Source organism: Mustela nivalis, assembly GCF_964662115.1.
Source record: "Mustela nivalis genome assembly, chromosome: 7".
Taxonomy (NCBI): Eukaryota; Metazoa; Chordata; class Mammalia; order Carnivora; family Mustelidae; genus Mustela; species Mustela nivalis.
This window is the reverse complement of record NC_139026.1, coordinates 62,352,677-62,379,793: the sequence shown is the minus strand read 5'-3', so window position 1 is coordinate 62,379,793 and position 27,117 is coordinate 62,352,677. Positions and strand designations below refer to the sequence as shown.

The 27,117-nt window shown below is 36.5% G+C and overlaps 1 protein-coding gene across 4 annotated transcripts in view; it reads left to right on the top strand.

Annotated features, from left to right (window-relative positions):
- Positions 1 to 10,981: 10,981 nt before the first annotated feature.
- Positions 10,982 to 27,117, top strand: part of SLCO1A2 (solute carrier organic anion transporter family member 1A2) — a 121,741-nt gene continuing 105,605 nt past the window's right edge. Inside the window, exons 1-2 of one of the 4 annotated variants that reach the window (XM_082740641.1) lie at positions 10,985 to 11,133; positions 13,637 to 14,071. The gene's annotated coding sequence lies outside the window, so the exon portion shown is untranslated. Of the gene's footprint in view, positions 11,134 to 13,636; positions 14,072 to 17,710; positions 17,798 to 27,117 lie in introns of those variants that run through there. The other 3 variants (XM_082740644.1, XM_082740642.1, XM_082740645.1) reach the window with 3 other exon arrangements.

The following is a 27,117-nucleotide window of genomic DNA, read 5'->3' as shown; positions in this document are numbered from 1 at the left end:
GACTTCACAGATATATTCAGAGTATTTAATCTTAAAACAGTATACACATTCTTTTTGAGTGAATATGGTACATTCTCCAGAATGGATCATGTTCTGGGTCACAAATCAGTTCTCAACCAGTACAAAAAGATTAAGATCATACTATGCATATTTCCAACCACAGTGCTTTAAAACTTGAAATCAATCACAAGAAAAAATTTGGAAGGAACACAGACACTTGGAGGTTAAAGAACAATCTACTAAATGAATGAATCAACCAGGGAATTAAAGAAGAAGTTTAAAAATTCATGAAAGCAAGTGAAAATGAAAACATCACTCTCCAAAACCTTTGGGATGCAGAAAAGGCAGTCTTAAGAGTGAAGCATATAGCAATACAAGCCTTCCTCAAGAAACAAGAATGGTCTCAAATACACAAACTAACCTTGCACCTAAAGGATCTGGAAAAAGAATACCAAATAAAGCCTAAATCCAGCAGGAGAAGAGAAACAATACAGATTAGAGCAGAAATCAATGATACAGAAACCAAAAGAACAGTAGAACAGATAAACAAAACCAGAAGCTGGTTCTTTGAAAGAATTCATAAGATTGATAAACTCTTAGCCAGAGTTATCAAAAAGTAAAGAGAAAGGACACAAATGAATGAAATCATGAATGAAAGGGGAGAGATCAGAGCCAACACCACAGAAATACAATTATAAGAACATATTATGAGCAACTATATGCCAACAAATGAGGCAATCTGGAAGAGATGGAACCTGAAACAGGAAGAAATGGAAAACCTGAACAGACCCATAACCAGCAAAGAAATTGATGCATTAATGAAAAATGTCACAACAAACAAGAGCCCAGGACCAAATGACCTCCTAGTGTAATTCTACCAAATATTTAAGGAATAATTAATAATTAATAACTATACTTTTGAAGCTGTTTCAAAAAATAGAAATGGAAGGAAAACTTCCAAACTCTTTCTATGAGGCCAGCATTACCTTGATCCCAAAACCAAAGACCCTACCAAAAAGGAGAATTACAGACTACTATCCCTGATGAACATGGATGCAAAAATTCCCACCAAGATTGCCAGTCGGATTCAACAATATATTAAAGTGATTATTCACCATGACCAAGTGGGATTTATTCCTGGACTGCAAGGGTGATTCAACATCTGCAAATCAATCACTGTGATATACTACATTAATAAAAGGACAAAAAACATATGATCCTCTCAATTGATGCAGAAAAATTGTTTGACAAAAATATAGCATCCTTTCTTGATTTAAACTATCCACAGTGTAGGAATAGAGGAAATATATCTCAATATCGTGAAAGCCATTTGTGAAGAGCCCACAGCAAATATTATTTTCAATGGAGAAACACTGAGCTTTTCCCCTAAAGTAAGGAACATGACAGGGATGTCCACTCTCACCACTATTGTTAACATAGTAACTGTACCTGAAGTCCTAGCCTCAGCAATAAGACAACAAAAAGAAACAAAAGGCATCCAAAAGGCATCCAAATTGGCAAAGAAGAAGTTAAGCTCCAACTCTTTGCAGATAACATGATATTCTAGAATTCATACAGGAATTCAGCGGTGGCAGGATACAAAATCGTGCAGAAATCAGTTACATTTATATTCACTAACAATGAGACAGAGGAAAAAGAAATTAAGGAATTGACCCCATTTATAATTGCACTAAAGATAATATGAGATATGTAGGAATAAACCTAACCAAAGACATAAAGGATCTGCATTCTGAAAACTATAGAACACTTATGAAAGAAATTGAAGAAGACACAAAGAGATTGAAAAAGTTTCCATGCTCATGGACTGAAAGAATAAATATTATTAAATATTATATTATAAATTTATTTATACTATAAATATAATATATTAAATATTATAAATATAAATATTATTAAAATGTGTATAACCATCTATACACTCAATACAATCCCTATCAAAATAGCATCATCATTTTTCACAGAGTTGGAACAAATAATCATAAAATTTGTATGGAACCAAAAAGACCCTGGATAGCCAGAGGACTGTTGAAAAAGAAAACCAAAGCTGGTAGCATCACAACGCCAGACTTCATATATTACAAAATTGTAATCATTAGACACATATATCTGACATATGGATCAATGGAACAGAATAGAGAACCCAGAAATGGACCCTCAGTTCTATAGATAACTAATCTTTGTCAAAGCATGTAAAAAAGACAGTCTCTTTAACAAATGGTGTGGGAAATTTGGACAGCCACATGTAGAAGAATGAAACCAGACCATTTTCTTACACCAGACACAAAAATAAACTCAAAATGGATGAAAGACCTATATGTGAGACAGGAATTCATTGAAATCCTAGAGAAGAACATAGGCGGCAACCTCTTTGACCTTGGCCACAGCAAACTCTTGATAGACACATCTCTCATGGCAAGAAAAACAAAGCAAAAATGAACTATTGGGCAAGATAAAAAGCTTTTGCACAGCAAAAGAAACAGTCAACAAAACCAAAAGACAATCAACAGAATGGGAGAAGATATTTGCAAATGTCTTATTTGAAAAAGAGCTAGTATCCAAAATCTATAAAGAACTTCTCAAACCCAACACCCTAAAAACAAATAATCCAGTCATGAAATGGACTGAGGACATGAATAGACATTTCCCCAAAGTAAACATGCAAAGGGCCAACAGACACATGAAAAATGTTCAACATCACTGGTGTCAGGGAAATACAAATCAAAACTACAATGAGGTACCACCTCACACCAGTCAGAATGGCTAAAATTAATAAGAAAGGAAAAAATAAATGTTGGTGAGGATTCAGAGAAAGGGGAACCTTCTTTCAGTGTTGGTGGGAATGTAAGCTGGTACAGTCACTCTGGAAAAGAGCATGGAGTTTCCTCAAAAAGTTGAAAGTAGAGCTACAGAACCACCCTGTACTTAGCCATCAAAAATGAAATCTTAACATTTGCAATGGTGTGGATGAACTAGAAAGTATTATGCTAACTGAAATAAGTCAATCAGAGAAAGACAATTATCTTATGATTTCACTCATATGTGGAACTTAAGATACAAAACAAAGGGTCAAAGGGAAGGGAAGGAAAAATAAAACAAGATGAAATTAGAGAGGGAGACAAACAATAAGAGACTCTTAAAAAAGATTGTATTTATTTACTTGAGAGAGAGAGAGAGAGTACAAGTAGGGGGAAGGGCAGAGGGAGAGAGAGAACCAGACTCCCTGCAGAGCAGGGAACCTGACATGGGGCTTGATCCCAGGACCCTGGGGTCCTGACCTGAGCCCAAGGCAGCCACTTAACTGACCAAGCCACCCAGGCACCCCAATACTGTTAATCATAGGAAACAAACTGAGGGCTGTGGAGGGGACTTTGGAGGGGGTTGGGGTAACTGTTGGCTATATGTGTATCTTTTGTGATATGCCTGCTCATTTCTCTGGTCTATTTTTCTATTGGGCTGTTTGTGCTCTTCTTACTGATGAGTAGGTCTTCTTTGTATATTATTGATCCTAATCTATTAGTTGTAAGCATTGTAAATATTTTCTCCCACTTTGTTACGTGTCATTTCATTCTTTATCTTGGCCTTTGAAGAATAGAAATTTTTACTTTTAGATAGTATAGTCAAATTTTTCAGTTTTTAAAAATGCATTGCCAATGCCTATTTGTGACAAGAAAACCCTGTCCAAAAATATTTTTTATTTAAATTCAATTAATTAACATATAGTGTATTATTAGTTTCAGAAGTAGAGGTCAGTGATTCATCAGTTGCATATAACACCTAGTGCTCATTACATCACATGCCCTCCTTAATGCCCATCACCCAAACATATAAAGAAAATGTTCAATTTTCTTTATTAATCAGGAGTTACACATCACAATCATGAGATAATTTTTATACCCATCCTTTCGAGAAAAATGAAAAAGTCTGAAAATTCCAAGTCTGTACTTCAATAACTTCTTCCATGCATTTCTGCTGAGTATAAAGTAACATAAGTACTAGCAAAGAATTTGGATTTACCTCCTAAATTTGAACATTCACATCCCCTCAGTTACCTGTTACCGGTTACCTCATTACCCTTCTGCAGGTAGCCTATTTTCAAAAGAAGTATTTTCACTTGTATAACAAGAGTTCTTCTTCTTCTTTTTTTAAGATTTTATTTATTTATTTGACAGACAGAGATCACAAGTAGGCAGAGAGACAGGTAGACAGAGGGGGGAAGCAGGCTCCCTACAGAGCAGAGAGCCCACCTGATCCAAGGCTTGATCCCAGGACACTATGATCATGACCTGAGCTGAAGGCAGAGGCTTTCACTGAGCCACTCAGATGCCCCACAGGAGTTCTTCTTAATAGCAAAACCCAAAGAAGCAGTTCTATGTTTGGAAACTAGAGTACTCCCTTCTGAGTTGTGAAAACATCCAGTTTTTTCCTCCCATATTTCTCCCTATGTGTCTCCTTTACTCTGATACCACTACCACATGCATATAGAACACTGGACTGACACTGTTGTTGTGTGAGGTTTTCCCCACATCAAGCAATTCTTTGTAACACCAGCTGGGTGTCCTACAATTTTACTCAATTTCAACACTGTCTACCTAGAGATAGCATCTGATCTCACTAAGGCCTCCGTCCCACAAGACTGCCCCCACCTTCAGATGTCAATCACAATTAGTAGACCCCCGGTTATCCACAACTTCTATTTAATTTGGCTACAAATTGCAGGTTTGCATAATCCTTCCTCAGGTTTGATTAATTTGCTGGAGTAGCTCACAGAACTCAGGGAAACACTTATATTTATATTTATCAGGTTGTTAAATATATGGTAAGGAACACAGATGAACAGCCAGGTGAGGACATACATATGGCAAGGTCTGGGAAGGTCTCAAATACAGGCCCTTCTGTCCCCATGTAATTGTGATATGTCACCCTTCGGGTATGAGGATGTGTTCTCCAACTTGGATGCTCTCTGGACCCCATGCTATCAGGATTTTATAGAGGCTTTCTCACATAAATATGATCGGTGTGTTAAATCCATTTCCAGCCTCTCTCTTCACACTGGAAGATGTTGGTGGGGGGTGAAACTGAAAATTCCAAGCTTCTAATCATAGTTTAGTCTTTCTGATGACCAGGCCCCATTCAGGACCCATCCCAGGGGCTCACCTAGAATTCCCCCGATAGAATATCCAGGAACCCTGTGTCAGGGATGGGGTATAAAACAATTATAACAAGATACTCTTCGTGCTCTTATCACTTAGGAAATTATAAGGGTTTGGGGAGCTCTGTGGCAGGAACAGGGAGCAGAAACCAATATATATTTTCTATGATTTCACAAACCTACATCCTTAATGGGAAAGTAGATGACTTAATTGTGGTACATCCACCCAATGGAGTTTTACTTGGCAATAAAAACAAATTAACTATAATAATATATCCAACAAAATAAATGAATCATAGTAATAGGTGAAAAAACTGAGTCCCTTCAAATTATATACAGCCTGAAACTTTCTTTATAAAGTTTAAAACAATTAAACACACACATGCATGCATGGGTGTGTACACACTCTCTCCCTCTTTAGGAATATGCACAAATGCAAACTACATAAAAATGAAAGCAAAGGAAGGATGAACGAAAGATTCATGGTGAACACTGGATTTAAGTGAATGGTTACTTTGAACTGGGTGAAACAAAAGGTGTGGGTTGATGGGGAAAATCAGACAGTGAGATGCAGTTTATTGATAAGGTCTTAGGTTTTGCAAATAAAAGCATCCATGCATGGACAAATATGGAAACAAGTAAACAAAGAGGTATGATGAAAGTAATTGTGTTCCTGAGACCCATAAAATATATTTTTGTCTAAATGAATGATTTCCTAAAAGAATTATTTTCCACATTTTAAAAAGAGAGCATAGAAAAAAAATTATAAAGGATGCATGTATCCCTTTTAATTAGTTTATTTTTATTCTTTGGATAAATACCCAATAGTGTAATTGCTGTATCATAAGGTCGTTCTATTTTTAACCTTAAGAATCTCCATGTTTTCCACTGTGGTTTCACCAGTTTGCATTCTCACCAACAGTGCAAGAGGTTTCCCCTTTATCTGCATCCCTGCAACCTGTTTTTTCTTGTGTTGTTTATTTTAGCCATTCTGACAGGTGTGAGGTAACATCTAACTGTGGTTTTGATTTATAGTTCCCTGATGATGAGTGATGTTGAGCGTGTTTTCATATGTCTGTTGACCATGTGTATGTCTTCTTCAGAAAAATGTCTCTTCATGTCATCTGCCCATTTTTAATTGGATTATTTGTTTTTTGGGTGTTGGATTATGTAAGGTTTTTATATATTTTAGATAGCAACCTTTTATCAGAGAAGTCATTTGCAAATATCTTCTCCCATTCCTAAAACCTTTCAGTTTTATTATTTCCTTCACTGTACAGAAGCTTTTTATTTTGATGAAGTCCCATTAATTTTTTTGCCTTTGTTTTCCTTACCCCAGGAGACATATCTAGTAATAAATTGCTATGGTCATGAATGGATAAAGAAGATGTGTTATACACATACAACGGAATATTACTCAGCCATAAAAGAAGATTGAAATCTTGCCATTTGCAATGATGCAGATGGAGCTGGTGAGTATCATGGTAAGCGAAGTAAGTCAGTGAGAGAAAGACAAATACTGTGTGATTTCACATGTAGGTGGAATTCAAGAAACAAAACCATCATTTGGGAGAAAAAGAGAGAGGCAAACCAAAAAACAGACTTTTAACTATAGAGAACAAACTGATGGTTACTAGAGGGGAGGTTGGTAAGGAGATGGGCTAATAGGTGATGGGGAGTAAGGAGGGCAATTGTGATGAGCACTGGGTGTTATGTAAGCATTGAATCGCTAAGTTGTACACCCAAAACTAATGTTACACTGCAGATTAACTAACTGAAATGTAAATAAAACTTGAAAAAATAAATAAGTACTATTTCAATAGATTTTAAAGAGTTATGAGGGAGCTACTTGACTAAGCAGTGCTCATTGAGAGGAATGCATGTGTGCAATGGAGTGAAGAGAACACACATCATGTGTTTGAAGTTCAGAGAGAGCAGGATGTACAGACTCTGAAGGAAGTTTCTGAACCTTAAGACTCAGTGATATGATGATCTCAAAGGGTATTTGAGACAAGGATGGTAGTGGGTCACTAGCCACACACAGATTCATTCCGACACTTCACATTGGTATCTGGATAGCTGTAAGTCCCAGTTTTTATCAGAACTTCTGCTGATATGATTCCACACTGGCATTGCTGCCGCCAAAAGCATTATTCTATACTAGGCCAGCAAACTTGATTTTATAAAGGGCTAAACCTAAACATTTTAGACTTCACAAGCTATAAGATCACTGTTACATCTATTCAATGCTTTTATTGATTGTAGCCAGGGATAAAATTTAAATGGTTGAGTGTGGCAGTATTCCAATAAAACTTTGATTATAAAAGCAAGTGACAGATCAGATGTGGCCTGAAAGCATAGTTTTCTGAATCCTGTTTAATCTTATCCGTCCAGTGGTTAGTCTGTATATTTTATGGTGGGGGAACAGGCATCAATATACCATGTTTGGCAATGTTGTGAGATGGTATTTAGGCCAGAATTTAGGTTTTGATGAATTATCCCTCAATGGTTGCCACAACTTAAATGAGAAGAAACACAATCCTATGATCTAGACTGTAGGATCTTTACAATGGGGTTATTGCCAAAGAATACTATGTCCAGAGCTGCAAATTTGAGATGAGGTCTTGAGCGAAGCAAACAGTAAGAGTTTAAAACAGGCTTCTCAATTATTTTTGGATGCCTCTTCTTTGAATAAATACCTACCTCAGCAGCAGTGAAACACAAAGTCCTTTAAGCTGTGACTATTGCTTCTAACATTTGTTTTGATTCCTTAACAATGTTGAGTAGATTTTACCATATGCTGCATTGTACCTGAAGACCTGTGCATATGTTCCTCAGCACTTGGCTAGTGAGTCCACTAGAGAAGAGGCTCACTAAAGGAGTATCCCAGTCCCTACCTTATAGATGAAAATCCAGCATGGTCAGTATCATGTTGAAGATGCTGGTCCTGTAAGTTGCCAAATAAAAGTCCTAGGTAGGCAGGCATATGAGTCAGGAAAGCAGGTTACCCTTTCAGTGTGTGTGTGTGTGTGTGCATGTGTATGTACATGTGCATGTGTGTGATTAAGGGGGTGCTTACAAATAAGACAGAACAGAGTCATGACAGAAGGTGAGCTTATTCACTTTAAAAATGAGGAGAACACAGGCAGCAACCTCTTCGACCTCAGCCGCAGCAACATCTTCCTAGGAACACCAAAGGCAAGGGAAGCAAGGGCAAAAATGAACTATTGGGATTTCATCAAGATCAAAAGCTTTTGCACAGCAAAGGAAACAGTTAACAAAATCAAAAGACAACTGACAGAATGGGAGAAGATATTTGCAAACGACATATCAGATAAAGGACTAGTGTCCAGAATCTATAAAGAACTTAGCAAACTCAACACCCAAAGAACAAATAATCCAATCAAGAAATGGGCAGAGGACATGAACAGACATTTCTGCAAAGAAGACATCCAGATGGCCAACAGACACATGAAAAAGTGCTCCATATCACTCGGCATCAGGGAAATACAAATCAAAACCACAATGAGATATCACCTCACACCAGTCAGAATGGCTAAAATCAACAAGTCAGGAAATGACAGATGCTGACGAGGATGTGGAGAAAGGGGAACCCTCCTACACTGTTGGTGGGAATGCAAGCTGGTGCAGCCACTCTGGAAAACAGCATGGAGGTTCCTCAGAATGTTGAAAATAGAACTGCCCTATGACCCAGCAATTGCACTATTGGGTATTTACCCTAAAGATACAAATGTAGTGATCCAAAGGGGCACATGCACCCGAATGTTTATAGCAGCAATGTCCACAATAGCCAAACTATGGAAAGAACCTAGATGTCCATCAACAGATGAATGGATCAAGAAGATGTGGTATATATACACAATGGAATACTATGCAGCCATCAAAAGAAATGAAATCTTGCCATTTGCGACAACATGGATGGAACTAGAGTGTATCATGCTTAGCAAAATAAGTCAAGCAGAGAAAGACAACTATCATATGATCTCCCTGATATGAGGAAGTGGTGATGCAACATGGGGGCTTAAGTGGGTAGGAGAAGAATAAATGAAACAAGATGGGATTGGGAGGGAGACAAACCATAAGTGACTCTTGATCTCACAAAACAAACTGAGGGTTGCTGGGGGGAGGGGGTTTGGGAGAAGAGGGTGGGATTATGGACATTGGGGAGGGTATGTGCTTTGGTGAGTGCTATGAAGTTTGTAAACCTGGTGATTCACAGACTGTACCCCTGGGGATAAAAATATATGTTTATAAAAAATAAAAAATTATAATAAAATTTCAGCTATGAAAAAAAAATGAGGATTGAAAAAATATGTCCAAAGATCCCCATGGCGATCTTAAAATAATTTCTGAATGGCTGGTAGAATATAGCTTACTTTTGTTTCTAAATAGCTTCAAACTTAAAAGCACACAGGCAATTGAAGTGTAGACAGACAGAGCTTGTATGTTGGCCTCAGAAAGACATCTCAGTTCTGAAAACACTGATAAACCCCATCTTGATCCTGCCTCTCTCCAAGCTCTGGAGAGTTTTTTTTTTTTTTTTTAATGTATTTATTAAAGAAGCCTAGTGAGGGGAAAAGATTCCCTCTTAATCTTATTATGTTGATTTTTTAAATTATCTTTCTTCAATCAGAACAATCATCCATGAAGTAGAGATCTAGACTTCTTAGCACCTGGAATAGTATTTGGCATAAAATAGGCACTCAGCAAATATTTGTTGTATGAAAGGATGATCATCTCAGCCATTATTTGATGTAAGTGCAATAATTACATCATATGTAATAATTAAAAATGGGTTAAAAAACTGAAGTTAATGAACTTGTCTGAGATCACAACTTGTAGTGCTGGAGCTGGTTTAGCCAATGCTTGTAAGCTTTCCATAACATGTGTAGCATGTTAATCCAACCATCCTTTCATCTTTCATCCATTTTACCTGGATATGACCACCTCAGCACATGACATAGCCCCTAATCTTTTACTCCTACAATCTGGGTAGCAAGTTAACAATGAAATAATTGGTAAACATTGTTTTTCTCCCATCAGTCTACTATTCAGAAATGTTGGTGGCGCCCTATCGAAATGAATGTTCCAGTCCACAGCACTGTTCCAAGTTTATTGCTTCCAAGTTTATTCCTATTTTTGTACTATCATTTTTGTTTGTTTTTTGTTTGTATGCTTGTTTTTAAATATTTTATTTATTTATTTGTCAGAGAGAGAGAGAGCACAAACAGGGGGAGTGGCAGGCAGAGGGAGAAGCAGGCTCCCTGCAGAGCAAGAAGCCTGATGCAGGACTCCATCATCCTAGGACCCTGAGATCATGAGGAGCCGAAGGCAGAGGCTTAACCAACTGAGCCACCCAAGTGTCCCAGTGTCATCTTTTCCGAGGCTATCCAGTCACCCAGAAAATTGAACTAATGTTCAACATATTAGCATTTTATTTATACTAAATGAGTTAATCAGTAATTGTTTGATTTACAAAGTAAAGGCACAAAAGTAAGGCTTAGTAAGCCTTAGTAAGGCTCAAGGGAAAAATACTGAAGACTTAGCAAGTTGAATACTTATTAACTTACTATTTACTCACTGACCGAGTGAGTCTTTACTCTTTTAATATGATGTTACAGTCAGAGCCACAGACACATGAGGGTTAACTGTGAAGAAAAACTGCAAGGGAGGAACCTCTGGTTCCAAGTGACTAATCTTTTCTATAACCAGTTTTAAATAATCCTCAGAGCCAAGGAAATTTTATCATAGGATTAAAACTTATATAAACAAAGTTCCCTTTATTTATATAACACTGATTCACTGCAGGGCAAGAAGCTCCACTTGTATTACATGTGTGCAGAGATTTATACACATTGGTTACTCAATGCGTACTTTTTAAAAAATCTGATGATCTTACAGTATAGAAGGAGCAATGAATGGAGAGGATGGTCAATGAAAAGGTAAAGGGAGCTCATTTATTTGGGTTGTTGTGAGTTGCAATTCAGTTGTTTTTTGCCTTGAAAAAAATATAAGGTAAAGTTAATATTCAGAAATATAAGACTCTTTGGATCCTCTATTTACCTTGTCTCTAATTTCCCGATAGTGACAAATATTCTGTGTAATGCTAGATCATGTAATAATAATAATATTGCTTATTCACACACAAATATATGGATATATACGTTGACCTTTTTCAAATATGTAGTTACAAATGGTTTAGAGCATTTGAAGTGAGCCGAAGTGATTCCAGATAATATTTCTTTCCTCCTGCTTTGCCCATGTTTGGTTATCTAATTCCTCCAAACCCTTCTCATTCTGATCAAGCCCCCTGTTTTTCATATCCCTCTTTCTATCTCCCCTGAAATCCTAGAGCATTAGTTTTCTATACTATACACACACACAATACACACTTATTGGTGTTTTCTTTCAAAGTTAAAAAATGAGAGGGTCACCTGGGTGATTCAGTTGGTTAAACATCCCCCTCGGTTTCAGCTCAGATCATGATCCTGCAGGCATGAACTCAAGCCCTGTGTGGAACTTGCTTAAGATTCTCTCTCTCCTGGGGCACCTGGGTGGCTCATTGGGTTAAAGCCTCTGCCTTTGGCTCAGGTCATGATCCCAGGGTCCTGGGATCAAGCCCCCATCGGGCTCTCTGCTCAGCAGGGAGCCTGCTTCCCTTCCTCTTTCTATTTGCCTCTCTGCCTACTTGTGATCTCTGTCCATCAAATAAATAAATAAAATTTTAAAAAAAGATCCTTCTCTCCCTCCCCCTTCACCACCACTCTCTCTTTAAAAAAAAAAATGAGAAAGTTATTTTCTTTAAAAAAAATGAGAAAGTTATTTTTTAAAATCCCCAAATAACACAAAAAATAAAAAGTCAATTTGGTATATATCATTTATATTTCTTTCCATACTCATATAAAAATATATATGACATATATAATTATATACATTATATATATATGTTCCACCTACTTTTAGTCATATGAATAGGATCATCATTATATATATGACTTACCTTGTTGCTGTATTCACTTAACTGTGTACCATAAACATTCCTCTAGGTCAGCACATAAATCTAAATCATTCATGACTTATATCCCTTAGAAAGTCATATGTCTATTTCTATAAAATAGATTTCCAAAAGTGACATCACAGAAAAAAAATTCACAACTTTGCCGTTTTTATACACCATTCCACTTGATGTTATGAGTTTTCAAAAATTTTGTTAGTTTGTTATATGAAAAAAATGAGGGGGGCACCTGGGTGGCTCAGTGGGTTAAGCCGCTGCCTTCGGCTCAGGTCATGATCTCAGGGTCCTGGGATCGAGGCCCGCATCGGGCACTCTGCTCAGCAGGGAGCCTGCTTCCTTCTCTCTCTCTCTCTGCCTGCCTCTCCATCTACTTGTGATTTCTCTCTGTCAAATAAATAAATAAAATCTTTAAAAAAAAAAAATGAGGGTATTGTGCTGTTTCAAGTTGCATTTCCTTAGCTGCTAGTGAGATTTGGCATCTTTTAGAAAAGTTTTTTTTATAAGCTTTTTGGTCCATTTGCATTTCCTTTTTTATAAAACCCAGCTTGTACCCATGTTTGTTTTCTTTTCTTATCGACTTGTAAGAGTTCTTTTTTCACATTAGAGATATAAACTTTTGCCTTTTTATGTATTTTAAACCTTTTCTTTTTCTCTCTTTTTACCTTACTTATGATATTGTTTTGTCTTTGTGTAATTAGTAATATTACACAGTCAACTCTGTAAGTTTTTTCCATTATAGCTTTGTGTGTGTGTGTGTGTGTGTTTAAAGATTTATTTATTTATTTTGGGGGGGGGCAGTCGGGGCAGAGGAAGAGAATCTTCAAGAAGACTCCCCATTGAGCATGAAGCCCATGACCTACCTACCTGAGCTGAAATCAAGGGGCAGACATTTAACTGACTGAACCACCCAGCTGCCCCTTGTTTTTCTGTTTCTTTGGTTTGGGATTTTTTTTTTAAGAGTATTTTCCTGACCCTCACACTTTTCCTATTTTTAAAAAAATATTTTTATTTTTTACAGTAAATCTTTAATCCATTGCTCTTTTTGGTTTTGAACATGACGGTCAGGAGGGTTAACACTCTATTTCTTTCCAGATAGAGATCTAATTATGATACTGATATCATTTATTAAAGAAACTGTATTTTTCCTGATGAACTATTACTGTGTTGTTTATCGTATATTACGTTTTCATTTTAACTGGGTGTAGTAATGGACTGTTTTGTACCAGTGACTTGTTTACCTACTTCTTTTGCTCATGGCTTTCTGCTTTAATCAAATTAGTGATGCAGAAGATTTCAGCATCTTCTCAGGCAGGTGCCTACCATCTTTTTCAGTTTCAGGGCAGTGTGAAGTGTTCTTTTGCCTGACCTCGAGCCTGGTGAGCATGACTTTCAGAAGTTTCCTCAGAGTACTTTATATTTGTCTTCTGCAGTTTGGAGGATACAGGAACTGGTGTCTGACTCATGCTAAAAAAAGTCTAGAAGGCAAGGCTGTGGGTGGAACCTCCTGCCAGGAGGTGGAAGGAAGCAAGGGCTACATTTGAAAAGGAGCAACATCCCAGTCAATGGTGGGCCAACAGGCACTAGTTTGGGTCTGTCTTACATCTGGACTGATTGGATTATATGCAGCAGTGGTGAGACCTCAGCAGAGAGGCTAAAAGTGCACGGTGCACGTAAAAATTTGAAGAACTTGTGTGGACTGTCAGAGGAAGTGCATTTACCCTGATGAAGATACTGCAAGTTAGTGTTCACAAATGAAGGGGAGCATCTCCAAAGACCCACGGAAAGGCCAGGAGAGTCTGTTTTAAATAACTCTGCAGGCCAAAGAAAGCAAGGATGACATTTGCTGCCCTGTTAACATCCCTCATGTAAGTTTCACCTCTGGAGGTCACAGAAGCAACATTGTCCAACTGTGTGTGGGGGGGGGCTGGAGTGGGGTTGGTTAGAGAGGCCAGGAGAAGCTGGCAGAGAACAGAGAGAAACAACCAGAACCCTTTTTCCCAATTGTAGGATCTGAATATGTTGTAGTGGGAGGAAAGAAGCTGCAATTTAAATGAAGTTCAAAGTCCTTTTTGTGGGACTAAAATGACCAGAGGACTTTTTTTTTCTTTTGAAATTCAACAGAAAGTAGTACAACCTGTCTGAGATTCCATTCAGTATCAGAAAAAGAACTGGCCCCATAAAGTAAATTTTATAGGCAGTACAGAGGAAAGAGTAAGGCTTTTTGTCTGATTTCATAAATTCCATTTGCTCAGGGAATTTGTACTTGCGATCTATTTCTGTAGGTAAACACAAATATTGCTCAGGAGCACAAGGGTGGATTATTTCAACTTTTAAGTCTTTCTTTAATAACATGTCCCTTTCAGTGAACATGGACTTTCTCAGATAGACACCAGGATTATATATTTGGATTCTTTCAACCGTCCTTTTATGTCAGTATACTGTGGCTAGTTCTATTAAAGAATTTTTTACACACACATAACATTTTACCATCTATTCTGAAGACATGTTTATGAATCATGGATAGATTTAGATTTAAAAGTATGTCTTCTATGTCAGGATAGGGATTGGTAAGCACAGTCAAAGCACATGAGTCAAATTTGGACCACTTTATAAAGGGAAATTTTTTTAAGTAGAATTTATCATTTATAATAATGATGTTAATTTCAGAAATTTAGATAGTATTTTAAACCTTCAAAATAGCTATTTATTTCTTAAAAGACAGGATGTAAATAGGATTACATGTCCTCTCTCTGAAATGAGAACAGAAAGGAAAGTAGAAAATGTCTTAAGAGTTACTTAACAGAGGGACACCTGGCTGGCTAAGTCAGAAGAGCATGTGACTCCTGATCTTGGGGTCATGGGTTTGAGCCCCACAATGGGTGTGGAGATTAAGAAAAAAGAAAGAGTTACTTAATATATCTACCTAGAGGCAGAACAAGGATATGATGAAGCTCAAGTTTGACAACTTTTAGTTATTTTGTCTAGCAATAGAGGTAACAAGAGCTACCAATGATTGAAACTTATGTCAGGCTTGCTCATAGGTATTTTACATCATTTATCTCATTTTTCATTAGATGCCATGTAGATGTCTATTCTTTTTAGAATCCAGCAAAAAGATTTAGATTTTCCCTACTTGAGCCAATTCTATAAATCCTGACAAGATCCACCTAGATTGTCCCTTGGCAGTCCCGAAAAATCAGAGGTATTTAGGCTACTTGGGTTTAAAAGTTAATTCGGATGTGGCAGCAGGACCCCGGATGTTCCAAAATGTTGCCTAAATGTGTGATGTAAACTGTATTGTGTTGCTAATGTAGGAAAAGAACTGGATAATGTAGACCAGGTTCCACATTGGTTTGACTGGCCAACATTTTTTGTCTTCTAAATTAGAAATTTTTCTGGCAGTAACCATCTGTGAATTCATCTACTTTAGGAAAATATAATATGGTGATCTGGTGAAACTGTATGAATTTATTTGATTCTCAAATGAAAAAACAACCAGTGAAATATCCAGTAAAAAGCCCAGAAGAGGCACTTCATTTTGAAAACATCCTAGTTTCTTTTCCTATCCTTCTTCTTTTATTTCAGTGTAGGTGCAATTTTTTTTCTTCATTTGCTAGTATTACTTATGTCATATGTAGTATATGTACTTCTATTATTTATGCTGTAAATCTTGGTGTAAAAATCCATGCTAAATGTGGCTAAATGGTAGGACTACCTAATATCTAAATTTGGTATGAATTACAATGTCAGAAAACCTGGGTGGCTCAGTCAGTTAAGCCTCCAACTTCATTTGGCTCAGATCATGATCTTAGGGTCCTGGGATCAAGCCCTGGTCTGACTCCAGACTCCCGAGCAGGAAGTCTGCCTGAGATTCTCTCTCTCTTCTTCTACCCATCCCCCAACTTGTGCTCTCACTCTCTTTCTCAAAAAAATAAATATAATCTTTAAAAAATAAAAACCACAGCTAAAATTTCCTAAATGTAGTGTAGCCAGGTTAAAATTATATACTAAGTGCTTTCCATGCATTATATCTATCCTTTGATGATATCTTTTTCATATGTAGATGAAGGAATTGCAGTTAAATGAAATTAAGAAATGTATTCAAAGTTTTGAAAAGAGCCTGGATCCTAATAAAGGTCAGCCTGATTCCAAAACCCACCCTTCCCACTACAGTAGCAGCCTTACTGTGGTAGCTTCCAATGTCCTGTTGATTTGTTTTTCTTCACCATGACAACAGGACATCCTTGAAGTTCTTAAATTTACTTTTCTATTATGGAAGTTGAACACACTTGAGGACAGTATCTCCTGGGTATAGACAAATATTAATCATAAACTCAAATTCAAAGAAAGCTCCAGAAACTGACTTTGAATGCCAACGTTCTCAAAGAATTTGGTTCTGTTTCAGAGCCTCTTTCCAGTTCACTCTCTGTAGGTGGCGGACTCTGGACAAAAGGGTTCCCAAGGATCTGATACTGTCTGAGGAAGCCAGAGGAAGCTTCAGAGAAACAAAAGGTTTCCACTGTATTGCTCTTTTCACTGTTTCCTCCTGCTAGCCTTCTGTACCCTACTGACCCAGGCTACATTTAGGATCCTTATAACCAGAGTAAAATTGGTGTTTTTAACACTGTCATGGCTAACAGTGTGCAAGAAATGGTGACAAATGAATGTAGGCTTCAAAGCCCCACTGGAGAAATGGTAAGGTAACCAGGACCCTTTTATATCTTTTTCTCCTGCTCCTTCTCCCTTTTCTTCCTTGCAACCAGAGTACCCACCCCCCTGCCACTCCCCCCAAACACCCTTCTTTTTCTTGCCTTCAGGGGCCTTTTCCATTCTCCAGGGGTTTATTTTTAGGTAGCTGCTAACATACTTCAACTAGGTGTTAGTTAATAGTAAGGATTTCCCTATCAAGAGATTTGACTTCTATCGAGGGACTTTTGAACTAAAAAGCCTTTTAAATGCAAAATAATAGATTTCAAATCACAGTTATGGTGGCTAATTGGGATTGGAATTTTGCTCAAATAAGGCTTGTTGCTTATTCAGGTCCTTCATATATCTGGAAATGGAGGCATGTATTCAGTAAAATAAAGTCAATTATCTCCAACAGTTTTATCACAACTATATGCCTTCAGGTGAGCTTACACTAAGTACTTCAGCATATCAATTACATAGGCCTCATGTTCACATGTTTATAGAATAAGCAAAATGAAGATAATTATTTGTTTATAATTTTTTGATAAAAATTAATTTTCCTTTTTATAATTCTTGTCCTTGATTTCAACTTTAAAAATATTGAATTTATTAATATATAGTTTTTTACATATGTGGTAATATTTCTGACTACTTAAATTCCATCCTTTAAAAATTTCAGAAGTTCCTCTTACTCTTTTATTTGTTTATTTTTTTAGATTTTATTTATTTATTTCACAGACAGAGATCACAAGTAGGCAGAGAGGCAGGCAGAGAGAGAACGGAGGGAGGAGGAAGGGAATCAGGCTTCCTGAGATCATGACCTGGGCCAACGGCAGAGGCTTTAATCTACTGAGTCACCCAGGCGCCCCTCCTGTTACTCTTCTAAGCTACTTCCAACCCAGGTAAATTCTAGCAGATGTGATTTTTCTATATTGTTTCTGCCTATTTCTGCCTTTTTCTTGTAAGGATTTGTGGGCCATTTCTTACTGATCATGACCTTTCTTCTAGGTAACAAAAGGAATGTTTCTCACAGCAAAGAGGGTGGATTCTTAGAACCTGCATCTTTTATGGTTCTGTCAAAATTTTGTAATTCTAGTTGGGGTTGTGCAGGCAAATGCCTTTGCATATTGGTAATTGGAGCAGGAATTTGTGATACAAATCCTGTTTGGGATTTGAGTAGATTATTGTCATTATTCTATTTCCCTTTTTGTTTCTTTGAACACTTCTCCTCATTGTTTTGAGCCCACTTTTGTACCCTACCTTTACCCCCCCACCTTTAAATCCTTTTTGTTTGCTGTCAATAACAAAAGCCCCCACTATAATACGATATTGTTCCTTTCTTTGTGTGCATTTACTATGGCTGTAATAGCTATCACTCACTGACTGAACACCCAAGATAGGTGACGTACACTGCATATTTTATTCCTACTCTTTAATAAAACCCTCCAATTATTATCCCTGTTTACGAAGGGTGTAAGCTGTCATAATTAACTTTATCACACATGTCATAAATTTATATTATTTTCACTCGTTCATTCATTTGTTCATTTTTCATAGAGTAAATTTAGTTAACCAATTTAGTGCCTGTTATGTTAGAGTAATAGGCTTAATTACCGTGGGGATTACAGAGATGACTCAAACATCCTACATCCTTGTCCCCAGGAAGTTTACAGTCTACATGAGGAAATAACACCCATGTATATATAATGAAAATACAAGATTGAAACTATGAACATCATCAAGATATTCTTGAAATTCTGACCACTAAATTATATTCAAATACCAAAATGAGCTGAATAAACATTTATTCAGTGACCAAGAGTAATACAGATAATAGTCTGTGTAAATCCAGAGAAGAGCTAAAAGGATCATAAGAGATTCCCTGGAGAATGTGGTATTTGAGCAGAACCTGGAGGTAGATTCCCAGAGGGTGAAGGGAGAATATTGCAAGGTAACCAAATTAGATGACCAGTGTTGTGGAGTGTGTGAAGCATACAGAGGTTAATACACAAGAGAAGTGCTAGCAACACAGATAAAAACAGTCTGAACTCTCATGGGAAAGACCTTAGTGGAATATCTCCAAAATGAGGCCTATCCACTCAGCAGAGTTTCTGTTACACCATAAAAGAAAATTTTCTTAGTTGTATACTGAACAAAGACACAAAAGTCTCAATAAAAAACTCTATATGAAAATGTAAGTTGAATTTGGTGAGGAGTGGGAATCAAAAGCTATGAGCAATCTCTCAGTATTAGAAATAATTCATAAGTTTGATTTTCAAACTTTGTTTCAGTTGAAACCTTAAAAACCAAAATAAAAACAAGACAAAATTATCTCATAATGAGTAAAGGTTGTTATTCTCAACATCAAACAAGTTCTTCATATTTTGAAAAGATATTTTTGTCCCATTATTCTTTTGTCTGACCTGTTTATCCAGTTCCAAGACCAACTGATTTGGCAGGGTTCTACATAAAATAAACCACAGGACACAGTGGAATTAGAATAAAAATATTTTTCTTTGGACATGATGTAGAGAAACTGGACCTTGGAGTCTGATAAACCTTGGTTCTGCTATTGGAATGACCCTTATAAATTGTGTGATCTTGGACATGTTGCTTCATTTTCTTTTAAAGATATATAATCCCTTTATTTTGAAATATGCATCTGTTTTGAGACAGCAAAGGAATCCCTACTGTTGTTATCTACTTTTGCAGAATGAAATTATGCATTATGTCAGCTCATTTTTTTGCTCCTTAGTTCTTATCAATAAATGGTATAACAATACCTGCCTCATAGAGTTTTGTGAAAATTAACAATGATATATACATTTATACATATTTATGTGTGTGTGTATAATATATATTTATGTGTGTATAGATGGTACTATAAAATAGAGGTTTTTTTCTCCTAATTCTGTCTGGACAGAATTTTGGTTTCTTCAAAATTTTTGTAATTTAGTCTGTTAAGCTATGAAAGGGAGATGAAAGATTTTACAAATTAAGAGTTAGATTAAGGGGAATTGAGTTTAGGAGGAAACATGGTTTTTAGCCACATGGTGGCTAAAAACACAACTCTTGTACCCACAACCCCAAAACTGTGAGGCCACTTCCATGAGGATAGCAGTTTTGACGTCTGGATTATTGGTGCATCCCAAGCACTTTATAGAGTGCCTGACATAGAATAGGTGTTCAGCATATGTGTAGAATGAAGAATATTTGGGTTAATATCTTGGCTCTGCCATTTGACTTGGATTGTATTTGGCATAAACTGAAGCAAAAGAAGGTGAAATGACTTTCTCAAGGTCAAACAGCCTCAGTTTCTTCATTTGCAAAAGAGGGATAATAATTGTATTTCTTACTGAGATTTTATTGACATATAACATCATTTTAGTTTCAGGTGTACAATATAATGATCAATACATGTATATATTGAGAAATGATCACTCCCATATGTCTAGCTGATATCCATACTACACTTGGTAACAAATGTTTTTTTCTTGTGATGAGAACTTTTAAGATCTACTCTTCTAGCTCCTTTCAAACATACAGTTTCATTAACTATAGTCACTATATTGTACATTACATCTCCAGCAGTTATCTACTTTATAGCTAGAAATAACAGTATTTATTTCATATGATTTTATGAGAATTAAATCAGATAATGCATCTGAATAAACTTAAAATAACAACTGGAGCACAGTAGGCATGACATATATGTAGTTCTAAATGGGAAGGCAATGAGTGCTTCACATTTAATGGGTACAAATATATTGTACCAAACACTGAGATGGATAAAGAGCTGAGATGGATAAATAGATAGGGACATTCAGATGTAGGATGGAGTATCTGTTATTTAAAAAAAAACAAAAACCAAAAAACCAGAAACGTTATATGCTTCTTCAGGCACCTTCCTTAGCTCTACAGTGGGCAGGTACCTCCCCCTTACAAAGTGTAGCCCAATATCATTCTGCTGTGGCAAGGTGGCCTTTGTGGGAAGACAGGAGAGAAGAGGGAGAGAGGAGCCTTCTTCTCAGGGAAAGGAAGAAAACCAGCGTTTATTACACGACAGATTTGTAGCCAAACTCCTTGCTATTTTCATTAATGACACAATCTCTTTTCATCTTCACAGCCAATCTCTGAATTATTCTTTTCATGTCACGCGAAGAAAGGAAGGTTCAGAGTAACTTGATCATAGTCACACAAGTCTACATAACTCTAGGCTGCATAGCTTTTCTACTGTAAAGCCCTAGTGAGGACACACTCTCATCAGCTCTCCCCTAGTCATTCCAAGGGGTGTTGCTGTGGAACAAATGTAAATCTCCTATTTTGGTGATCAGCAACAAAATGGCAGTTCCCTCCACTGAGAAAGACAAGAGCTTCTTAGGCCCCATGGTAAGAGGAATGTGTATTCTTATCTTTTCTAAGGTCTACACAAAAGATTTCAGATCAATAATGATACATCAAAATTCAAATCTCTGGTCTATACAGTAGTTTATATTTTCACCTCATAAGAATTTCTGCACTGTTGTGAAGAAATAGCAGGTCTGAAATAATCATGGATACTGCTGATATCTCCTATGCAAGAGGAGAAGAATCTGACAACAATTTTTAAAGAATTTGCCATTTCTTACCCAACGTAGGTGTATTTCATGCCATTTGTAGATGACCAATGGACCTTCGAAGTGCCATGGACTCTTCACTGGACTTGTTACCCAGTGATTTCTTTAGCAGCTGAAAATAATACTTTATTAGAAAGTCCTCCTTCTTAAGTATGTAAGATATACTTCTTAAGTATATCCTAAGAATAAACCCCTTTAAATAATTATCCTAAGAATAAGCCCCTTTAAATAATGTAGCATTCTACAGGTGTCCAAAAGCATGTGTTGGATTTTCCCCAAAACTGTACTATGGAGTTTTACCAATAGGTTTGCCTTTTTAGAATTTTCAGTTACTTGACTAAAAAGTAATATCTGATCCCACCCACCAAAAAAGTTGGTGATCCACCTTGTAATCTGTAAAGCATATATTTGTATTCTTATTATCACCTGATCACCTTATAGAATTCTAACTGAAAGTATTTAGATAGCAGAGCCTAGCGGCCATTATGCAGAAAAGATCTCTGAATCCCCAGAAGAAAAATACTAGCTGCAGTATTAATAACTGTCATAATATATTTAATTTTTTAAGGAATCATTGAGAGTTGCCCTAATCCCAGATAATATAAAGTGTGACAGTTTACATCCTTAAGGATATTAATTATAAGCCAAATGATATAGCTATTTTGCTAATTCACATGTTGCCTCATACACACAGAAAAAATGGCATTAATATGTAAAACTTTAGCTCCTGTTTGGCTTCTAAATTGATAAATCTTAGCATAAATACTTAATCCATTTCTCTCTGATTGACTAACTCTCAGGATTGATTATCAAGGAATGTCTGAGCATCATGATGGATGGATTTCTAGTGTGTTTGAGTCTTAATTTCTTCTGTTAAAAATACTACAGCACTATGACTCACTGTGTTCTTTGTTACCTCATTATGAACCATCAGTAAATGTTTTAACATAGAGACCTTTTAGCTATTATAAATATTTTCCAAGTAATGTAGGTTCAAGAGCCACATTGGAAGAAATGACCAATATATACCACATTCTCAAGCCAAGTTGACCGGAAGACCTGTACGGGAAAACTGCTTAGTTTTTTTATGTCACTATGTTAAAATAATTTGTTCTGCAGCATAACTGTGGTAATAACTGATTGACCCATCCAGTCTAAAGAATTGGGGTGGGTATTTAGGTTTATGAGCTAATCTGAAGAATATTGAAAGAATAAAAAGTTTTAATAAGTTTTTCTTATTATTAAATTGATTCATATACACATAAATACATGGACCTACAAATTCAACCCTTGACATATAATGAAAAAGTGTCTGAGTTGTATAGAACTTATTTTAAGTTCATGCTCTGGAATTTCTGTTGTAATAATGAACTACATCTATCACCTTAGTTCTAAAGCTTTAGCAATTAAAAACTAAAGAACTGAGTCACCCAGACTCAGTGTCTGGTGTGCCTGGGTGGGTTAAAGTCTCTGCCTTCGTTCAGGTCATGATCCCAGGTTTCTGGGATCGAGCCCCACATCAGGCTCTTTACTCAATGGGGAGCCTGCTTCCTCCTGCCTCTCTGTCTACTCATGATCTCTGTCAAATAAATAAATAAAATATTTAAAAAATAATAATAACATATTAAATAATTTTCAAAGTTTAAGCAACAGGCCAAGGTTTAAATTTTGTTTATGAAATTTGTTTATCGGGGCATCTGGGTAGCTCAGTTGCTAAAGCATCTGCCTTTGGCTCAGGTCATGATCCCAGGGTCCTGGGATCAAGCCCGATGTTGGGCTCCTTTCTCAGCAGGGTGTCTGCTGTTCCTTCTTCTGCTTGTACTGTCTCTCTTTATCTCTCTCTCTCTCTCTCTCTCTCTCTCTCTCGGTGTCAAATAAATAAATAAAACCTTTTTTAAAAAAAGGAATTTGTTTATGAATTCAATGTATAGTCTAAATGAATAATGGGGGAACACGTGGGTGGCTCAGTTGGTTAAGCAGCTGCCTTCAGCTCAGGTCATGATCCCAGCATCCTGGGGTCGAGTCCCACATCGGGCTCCTTGCTCCACGGGGAGCCTGCTTCTCCCTCTGACTCTGCCTGCCACTCTGTCTGCCTGTGCTTACTCTCGCTCATTCTCTATCTGACAAATAAATAAATAAAATCTTCAAAAATACATACATACATACATAATGGGAAAGGGAAGGATGCTAGTATATTTTATCATTTTTCAAATGGAAAGGCATTTTTCCTATAATAAATTGAGAAACATAATTATTTGTTCCTGCCCCACTCCACCGGAAAACCCACTTTCAATGGAAGTTATTTAATCTCACTTAATATGGAAATTAAGGATTTTATTCTGATAATTTATATGGAATTTAAATATTTAATTGTGTAATATTCTGTTAACTTCATTGGGTGACAGAATTCATTTCCTAAGGGTTTAGTAACTCAAGACAAGAAAACCACAATTAATATGTTCTGATATGTGTAAAGCACATTCCAGACCAAAAGATGCTGGTGGTAAATGTCAAATCATTTTCAGAAGACAAGAATTAACTGTTAAGCTCTATGCCAGTATAATATCTGGGACAGAAAACAGAAACTACTCAAGTAGCATACCTTTCTCCAGAATGTGTAAATAGGCTTAAGTTCCTCATTTGTAAAACAGAAAATTTGTGGAATGGAGAATATTTGAGTCTTGTTTCTGCCCTTAAGGACCTAGCAGTGTGGGAAAGAATTGTGTTAGTCACACAAATAATACAGCAACAACATAACAATATGGTATTTTTAATACAATAAAGAGGCAATAAATAATACTCAAATTACGTATTTTGAATATAAAAGATATCCTCAAAGTGTGATGATCACTCAGTGGGTGGAGAAATTATATTCAGGAAGGGAATGATGAAAGATCTTGACTTTGTCATGAAAAGATTTCAAAAGGCTGCACTGGGGACAGTTGTTCAGCTTGGGGGGTTGGAGGGAAAAGACAGAGACTGGAAAAGAAAAGGATAGGTGCTGATGGAACAGGAACAAATAAAACAACCAAAGATTTAGCAGGGAATGAATGTATAAAGTGAGATGATGTGCAGTAAAGCTGGAAAAGAAGATTAGGGTTAATTTATGGTGGGACTTGAACGTCAGGATAAAGAGTTTGATGGACTTCCTTAGATTTAGAACAAGCCCTTTAAAAATTCTGTGTATAAGACTGATGAGTAAGGAATGTGCATTAGGAACCTTATTCTGGTGTTGGTGTACAGAATGCCAGAAAATCCTGGAGGTTGGAGAACTATCTGCAGGTTTCTGTAAGGTCTTGGCTTATAGTAAAGAGGCTGGAGTTACATTATTGTCAATGGAAGAAGAAAGAAGAAACATACCTTAGTAGCAAGAAGGCTTTCAAGTACATGTGTTCTGGTAACTGACTTCAATATTGGAGTAAGGACTTTGAGCAGTTGGTGATAATTCAAGACTGAACCACAGTGGGAGAATGATTATAATTATGTTCCTATTAAGTTCAGTGGACTTGACAGGAGAAGCAGCTTTGTCAGGTAGGGTGAAAGTTTGACATTGGTTATGTATTATAGTAGGCTAAAGATAAAAGTTATGTATTATAGTAGGCTAAAGATAAAGATAAACAAAAGTTTATTTCTGGATCATACACCATGTCCAAGACAGATTGGTAGAAATGTTAGCCATGAAGTCACTCAGCGCTCCTGCCTGGTCGAGGCCTCCTCATCAGGAACTGCTGCAGCAGAGGAAAAGGGGAAGATTGAAAAATATAGGTCTTTCACCTACTTGATCAGCCTGAAAATGACACATCACTTCCACTAATATATCACTGGCCAGAATTAGCCACATGGCCTCACCTGAATGCAAGATGGCTGAGACTGTAATCTCTCATATGCTCAGGAAAGAGAGGATAGTGGTGAGCACTAATAATGTCTACTACAAATGCACTGAGTGGAAGATGAATCTTTCCATAGCTTTGGGTAGTGTGTACGTGGAAAAGGGAAATGGTAGAAAAAGAATACTTTTTTCTTAATTTATATGAAAAACCTGTTTTGTACTCAGTCAAAGGAGCTTTGGACTCACAGGCTTTTCTACTTTGATCAAAAGATAGTCTGCATAATATTGCTAGATAATATTTGGGCTTCAGCGAAGTGAGAGTTTCATTGCATAATGTTCTCTCAAAATGCTGAAGAAAATTTCCAGAAGTTTTAAATGTAGCATTACTAAATAAATTCTATGTCTGACTCTGTATTGCAACATGGAAGATAGAGGAATCACTTGTATATTTAGTTGTTTAATGAAATGTAATTTGTGGCATGCATATTAGTATTTGGAGGCTTTAACCCACTGAGCCATCCAGATGCCCCAGTATTATTTGAGAGTACCTATGATTCAGGTATCATAGACACAGTGAGAAAGGTTGGGACAAATGTAGTCACCAAAACCTACTGTTGGTATTTTCAATTACATCAATTGAGTTTAACTCATTATTTTCATAAGGTAATTATAAAAAATCAGGGAAAGTATTTGGTAAACCTCATGCAATAAGGATTCCCAACTTTTATATATTTAGATTCCTATTGGCCTACCAATAAAGAAAATAATACTGAATTTCTTCAAATGTATCACTTTGATAATAAATTTAGTGACTAAATTTAAAAACATCTACTGTTAATATCCCTCATATTAATATAATAACCTTTTTTCTTCTCCAAAATCTCCCAGTTGGAGTAAGTTACATAGTTTGACCTAACTACATTTCACTCCTTAGCACCAGAGGTTGTTAGGTTACTATAACTACACATAATTCTTGTCTTATTCCTGATAATTGTTTGCTAAAATACACACTATCTTTAAATGCCCTATGCACTCATTAAAATTTTTTTAACTCTTGAAAAATAAATTGGTATGTTGATTTGGAGGTGATATTCAATAGAATCTTATTGAAAGTAGACTATTATAAGAAAATTTTAAATAAGTAAGTTTAAGAAATTATAACTTAATCATACTTACTCAATTTAAAATGCTGAAGTCAAATCTACTTTGAAAAATGGGCTGACAGCTGAATATCACAAATAGGAATTTACACATTCATTTATTAATTTCAACATGCAACTTATGATATAAAATCACTACAGGGGCACCTGGGTGGCTCAGTGGGTTGAGCCTCTGCCTTCAGCTCAGGTCATGATCTCAGGGTCCTGGGATGGAGCCCCGTATTGGGCTCTCTGCTCAGCAGGGAACCTGCTTCCCTTCCTCTCTCTGCCTGCCTCTCTGCCTGCCTGTGATCTCTCTCTCTCTCTGTCAAATAAATAAATTTGTTTAAAAAAAGAAAAAGAGCTCGAAGTCCGGAATTGTGATGCCTCCAACTTTGGCTTTCTTTTTCAATATCCCTTTGGCTATTCGAGGTCTTTTCTGGTTCCATACAAATTTTAGAATTATTTGTTCCATTTCTTTGAAATGATGGATGGTACTTTGATAGGAATTGCATTAAATGTGTAGATTGCTTTAGGTAGCATAGACATTTGCACAATATTTATTCTTCCAATCGTGGGTAGGAGAAGAATCAATGAAACAAGATGGGATTGGGAGGGAGACAAACCATAAGTGACTC